The 6,834-nt window shown below is 40.4% G+C and overlaps 1 pseudogene; it reads left to right on the top strand.

The window, feature by feature from the left end:
• Positions 1–1,246: 1,246 nt before the first annotated feature.
• On the top strand, positions 1,247–3,141 carry LOC103271393 (annotated as a pseudogene).
• Positions 3,142–6,834: the final 3,693 nt, after the last annotated feature.

The raw sequence follows: 6,834 nt of genomic DNA, 5'->3' as shown, positions 1-6,834 counted from the left end.
ATTCTTGCATGTTTAAACTTAGTCGCCTTCAAAGTACTCTCTGTTTGAAGCAATACACCTATCAAGATGCTTTTTCCGTCCACTTGTATGCATAATTCTGAATTGTACACCACATCTTTAAAATAAAATATTTAGAAAAAGACATGCTTTTTCCACTGTGGAAAACCATTTGTGAACTGATTAATTTAGATGCCTTTTAGTGCGTTTGCCGTTTTTAGTTTCACCTCCCCCACATTGGCAAAATAAGGACTTTTGCTATCCAGGAAACAAAAATATGCCGCTCAGGAAGAGATCAGGTGAATAGGGAGGGTGAGGCACTGGGGTCATGTTGTTTTTGGTCAAAAACCGCTGAACATTCAGCGCAGTGTGGACAGGTAAGATTGTAAATTACCCATCATGAAGTGGGTAAACACACTGAAAGAAGTTCAACAACAAGAACAAAAATTCACTGAAACTGAATGCATCTTCTCACAACACTAGCTGGTACACCGATGCTGGTGGGTTCCTAGAACACTTGCCTACCGGGAGAAGCCTAGACTGCAAGTGGCCCTTGTATGTATCAGAGATATTAATTACAAGAGGCCCACCCTCCAAAAGATAAGTTCATTTTTTTGGGGGGGGTCACTCCTTGTATGTATCAGAGATATTAATATTTCTTTCTTCCGAGGTAAAACTGCAAACCAGTACATAGATATTTAAAAAATGAACTCAGAATTCTCCACTTGTTGCCAAGATGTTGTTACTTATTCATATAGTCAGTGGTATTTTGTAAAGCTGGTTATTATAATTTATCAGAAAACTGCCTATATTCTGGTGTCACTTGTGAATAATCAAAATCCAGAGCTTCAGTAAGGGTGCTCCTCATTTACAAGGTTAATTCCTCTAATAATGATGTCTACAATCACACACACATTTCAGACCTGAAAATTTATTGCATAAGGCACAAACTCATTGGATATGCAGTGTAAATAACCTTATTAAGAATGCAACGAGAGGATATACATTACTGTTCTGTTGGGTCAGAAGGGTAAACACAACAAGAAAATGAGGCATTTACCACTAAGTAGTCCAGCTGATTTATTTTACTGTGCCTTTTTCATATTGAGTCCTTTAAAGCATAGGCTGCCTGGGTACTCTACCTTTACCTAGGCATCCATTTAGAAATTCTGAATTCCAGAGGATGTGCAGACTATCCCAGAGGACATTGCCAGCGACTATGTGTTAACCTGAGTTGGAATTGAGATGGATGTTTCAGTTAAGGGTGAGTTGATAGTAAAGCTGCTTTTGCTTTCTTTCTTTCTTTTTTTTTTTGCTTCAGGTGTTTCTGTTAGGATTTGATTGCATATGATGGAGAATTTCTCCCTTCTGGTATAAACAAAATTCATTTGATCTAGATATAAGCAACAGCACAGCTGTAAGTAGACCCCAGGGTCATAAAGAGCAGGGTATACTAACTCTTCAGCTATCTCCTGTGTATGGTCTGTATTTCCAGTTTGAATCTAAGTGCTTTGATAGGAGAGAGTTGTTCTCTACTTCTTTTCTGCCTAGAGACAGCACCCAGGATCAAAGTGTGAAGAAGGGAGGAACACCATCAACCAAGTGGTCTTCTGAGACACAGAGTTACATTTTATATAACAGCAAAAGTCATATCAAAGCTATAAAATTCTCAGAGACATTCCCCAACAAGTTACTTAGCCTGGTACTATATATTTTTCCTAGTCCTTGAAACAGTAAAATATTTTTAGGTATTTTTAGGTAAGTATCCGTGTCTTTTGTAAAAGAACTTTTTTGAACAACAACAATAACTAGTTATTGTTCAAAACAACTAGTAACAGCTGCTGTGAAATTTTATTACCTGACAATTTGCTATTTGCTATGACTATTTGCTGTATTACAAATACTGTAAAGTGGAGAAGACTCACTAGAAAAATGTTTGTTTTTATGATGATCTCAAAGTAAGAGTCGTACTGAGTACATCTTATCATCCATACATTTCTCCAAATGAGTAGCATGCTGAGGATTACTTTAAGGGGCTCAATCTCTGGTAAGCAGGTAAAGAACAGAGTATTTCCCTTTCCTTTTTGGTTTCCCTTACCCTATTTTCATTTATCTAAAGAGAGAGGTGATTGCTCAGTTTTCATTGTTCTAAATCTATGCCTCATGAAAGCAGAATGTTTATTCTAGTTACTTAAATGCTTTAATTAAATCAGATAGCCATGTTAACTATCAATATCAGGAAGAAAAGAGAAATAACTAACAGAAGTCTTGGAGTCATACAGTGGAAAAAAAAGGAGCCTAAAATTTTGGTGGACAAGGTACACATCTTCCAGGGAGCTGTGAATGCAAATACATAAAGGTAAAGTGTGCTAAATAAAATCTAAAGCAATTTAGTCATTGCTTCTCTGCTCCCGACGAAGGCCTGGGGGACTGAGGCAGGCCGCGGGGTATGTTGAGATGCAAGCCCTTGACAACCACAACCCGGCCAGTTTCAACTGCAGAGATGAAACACAATTTCGAAACTTTATCGTTTGGCTTGAAGACCAGAAAATCAGACACTACAAGATTGAAGACAGGTAATTTAAGAAACATCCACAGCAGTGACTGGCCTAAATTCTTTGAAAGGTATCTCAGAGATGTCAACTATCCTAAGATTCAAGATCGACAAGAAGCCTGGTTTAGCTGTTAGACCTGAATATGGAGATAATGCTGAAAAATACAAGGACCTAGTACCTGATAATGCAGAAAGTGCCAACAATGCAACTAAAAATGCGGAGCCATTGATCAATCTGAAGGTAAATAATCCTGATTTTAAGGCCGGTGTGATGGCTTTGACTAACCTTGTTCAGATCCAGCTTCATGATGATTACCTGGTAATGCTTAAGGCAATTCACATTTTGGTGCAGGAGTACTTGACACAGGATGCAGTTGCTAAAGCAAATCAAACAAAAGAGGGCATGCCTGATGCTTTAGACAAACAAATTCTTGGCATTGACACAGGAGACGCAGGTCTTAACTAAGCTGTTGCTACACATAGAAGAGCTCAGAGAGCTACAGACAAAAATTAATGAAGCCATAGCAGCTGTTCAGGCAATTATTGCTGATCTAAAGACAGATCACAGACTGGGGAAAGTTGAAAGATGAGCACTTCAGGATTTCAGCTTCTCACTTAGTACAGTTTGGGAGCCATGTACACTTTTGGCATATGTTTGGAAATCAAATGTCACATTTTCAAGGGAAGAATCCCAGAAAATTGACTTGCTGCAGGGATTCACCACCAATTACTTTTTTCTTTAATAAAGTTTGGGAAAGTGGAAAACAAACAAACAAACAAAATAAATAAATAAATAAATAAATAAAATCTGAAGCAATTTCATCAATGTGTTAACTCCTTACACACCAGAGACCAAGCGATATTGTAACCAGTGGTGGGTATGATCAGTGTCGGGATCTTGTTTGGAAAGGATTCACAGATAGACATGTAGGGGAGATAAGCAGGTTCTAAGATTTATTGAGCAAAGTGGGACCACATGCTCAAGAAAGGAAAGCAGACAAGGCAACTCAGAGCTACTGTTCCCAGTTGATGCTGAGTTATAGCTTTCATGGCGAAGGATTGAGTTAGGTGGAGTTATTTTAGGAGATTATGGGTGATTCTTAGGTGGTCTTATGTAAATCTGGGGGGCATATGTATATTAGTTTGGAGATACTGCTGACACTTGGCAAGGAGAAGGCCTGTGCTGTCTGCTTTTTGAGGTCTTGCTGTAATTGCCCTTTCTGGTCTAGCGCCCCTTGTAGACAGGTTATCTTAGGTCAACTTGGCTATTAGTGTGCATGTTCCAGGGGGCTCCCCAGATATGTCCCTACTTGGTGGCCCGTTCTCAGCCACAAGTATCCTGATAGAAGGGATGTAGGCTGCTGCAGATGTTGGTTTGTAAGAGTTGTTAATGGTTTTTGAAATTTTTGTACAGCCCTGCAAACCCCTACTCTAACCTGCCTACTTTATCAGTACGCCTCGCCCTACAAAAGTTTTGTGGTGCTGAATTCTGTTCCAAATTTTTGTTACCCTGCCTCTTCCATCAGTGTCAGCTTTAATCAGACAGACCTGTTGTTCCTAATTCTAAATATATTTTTAAAAGTCTGAACTGTTGGTGAAGTAAGTATCTTTTTTTTCCTCCTGTTCATCTCCTTTAAAAGAGACCCAGAGCCGGGCTCGGTGACTCAGCCTGTAATCCCGCGCCTTTGGGAGGCTGAGGTGAGTGGATTGCCTGAGCCCGCGGGTTCGAGACTCGCCTGGGCAGTGAGACCTCATCTCTACAATAAATAATAAAAAAAAATCAGCCGGGCATGGTAGCGCGGAGCCCAGCAAGTCGAGGTTGTGGTGGCCGGAAGCGGCCATTGCACTCCAGTCTGGGCGACTGAGTGAGACTCCAACTAAAAATAAAATAAAATAAAATAAAAATAAAAGAGACCTGGATTGGGAGTGAGATGGTATTGGCTCCATTCCTTGCCCTTGTGCTAACCAACCACTGGTGGCCTTGGATACTTTGCTCCTTTGAGCCTTGGTTTTCTCTTTGTCAAATGAAAGGGTTGAGCCATGTGTTTTCTAAGATTACTTCTAGTTCTAAAATTCTCTACTCCATATCTTTTTTAAAAAATTATTTAAACTGTCACTTAATTATATCATTAATACTCATTAATTGGCAATGAACTTTCCCTAGCTAGACATGTCTGTGATGGGTTCTGACAAAAACACCTGGTTTCCTAACACCCATATATTGTTTCCATAATGAATGCAATTGCATGTGGCAGTCATGAAGTTGCGCACTGAGGCTCTCCTTCAAGAAAGGACTTGCTTAAACTGCAGAGAATGAAGTTAGAAACCACCTCCAGCTGTAGCATCTCAGGAGCCACTGAAGTGTTTCACCTGAGGCCAAAGTCTTCCCAAATAATTCTCCACACCCTACACATATGCCTTGTTATAAATCATCCCCTTCTCTCCAGCCTCTTGAACATATCCTTTGCATTTCTTTCCTCTGGAGTTCTCCACTGGGTTAGCAGAGACTTCTGTAGTCTGCAGCACTCTCAGGGTTTTCTTGCCTTTCTCTGCTTTCTCGCTCCTTTCCTTTCCTTTCCTGAGTGTCAGATCTATGTTGTGTCTGAGAGCTTCTCCTGCCTGCCTTGCTTCCTTCTCTTTTGTCTTTCACAGATACTACCAACTCTTGGTCCTCACTCCCACCCTCTTGCACGGCTATCTCTGTCTCAGTGTCTGCTTTCCAGAGAACCTCAACTGACACACTGGGGAATCCATGCCAGACTAAGTAAAAAAGGATATAATGAAAGATGCATTTTCAGGTTTATTTGAAAAGGACCTTTCAGGTTATGTTTCTTCTGTCCTTTCTATTTTCTCTCATGAAATTGTACACTTTTGAACCTAGATGGAACCTTAGTTTCAACTTGTTTTCTGACAGATGAAAAATAAGAGAGAGATGAAATGATTTGCGCCAAGGTCATATTGGACTAATTAGTATCATGGCATTTTAGACTCTGTTTCAGTAAGAGATGATCAAGACAGATGAAGACTCCCTAACCCCTCGGTCCAGGCCTCTTACTCTCCTAGGCCATTGTAATTTGTGAAACTGTTCACAGCACATCTCCAACTTGATTAACAGGTGGTAGGTTGGTCTTTCTTGGTGGTGTTTTTAATAGTCTGAGATAAGGAGATTTACCTAGAGGAGAAAAATAGAGCTTTTTGTCCAAGCTACTCTCAGGTTCTCAAACTTCACCTTCTTCCACTGGAGTTAAAACCAGCCCAATTTTCCCATAGAATATAAGTTTGAGAAACTTACATTTGTCTTATCTGAGTTTCTTTCTTAGGAAACCAACCTTCAGACCTTCCAGGTAGTATCAAGGAACTAAAACTTTCCTGATCACCGTATTCATTCAGTGAAATGCAACAGCTGCCTGTTGACCAGCTCCTCTTCCTTACCCCTCCCTAATTATATTTCTTCCTCACTATATAAACCCCTAACTTTAGTCAGTTGTGGGGAGACAGATTTGATGGTGAAGCTGATGTCACCCACATCAAGCCTTTCTTCCCTGGAAATACTTTTTGTCTCAGTGACTGGCATTCTGTGCAGCAAGCAACCAGACCTATGTTGAATCCCTGACGTTCAGCAACAGAGTGATGAGAAAGGAATGTCAATCATTGAATAAGGTTTCAAAGGAGTGTTGTACCTCCTATTGTCACTGTGCTGCAGGAATTTGTGACATAGTATTTAGGAACAAAAATTGCTGTAGCAAGAGCAATTTGAGTATAGTTGAGGGTAACTAGGTATAGGACAATGGCAGACAGAAAAGCTTGGGTTTCTTTGCAAAGATCACATCAACATCAGGAACTAAAAGCAACCATACCAGTGAGTCCATAGGTGGTAGAATAGATAAAGCAGATCCAATCAGAGATGGTAGATACTTTTGCCTCATGAAGGGTCAGGTTCATGGATATGTGACTAGGGTAGTCACAGAGGGTCTTATGCCTGGGGTTTCTATGTAGGCACCATCTGGAAATTCTTAGTACTTTTGTCTTTGAATTTGTGTTTTGTAGTCCTGTGGGATGATAGAGTTTTGGAGTGTTTTGGAGACTCTACTCATAGGTGGTCCTGCCTCCTGTCACCTCCTCTGGTCAGGTGCTCCATACTCCTCTTCCCTGCTTCCACCTAACAATTGCTGCGACCCTTGTTCCCAGTAAGAGCTTGGGCCTCGACATGGAAAAGGCACCCTTGAAGTTCTACTTGTCCAGCAAGTATCCTGATTCCCAAGGGAGCATGACTTTATTTATTT

The sequence above is a fragment of the Carlito syrichta genome, unplaced genomic scaffold (assembly GCF_000164805.1).
Source record: "Carlito syrichta isolate Samal-C Ts95f unplaced genomic scaffold, Tarsius_syrichta-2.0.1 Scaffold311616, whole genome shotgun sequence".
NCBI lineage: Eukaryota > Metazoa > Chordata > Mammalia > Primates > Tarsiidae > Carlito > Carlito syrichta.
Note: the sequence above shows the minus strand (reverse complement) of the source record. Positions and strands in the feature narration are given on the sequence as shown.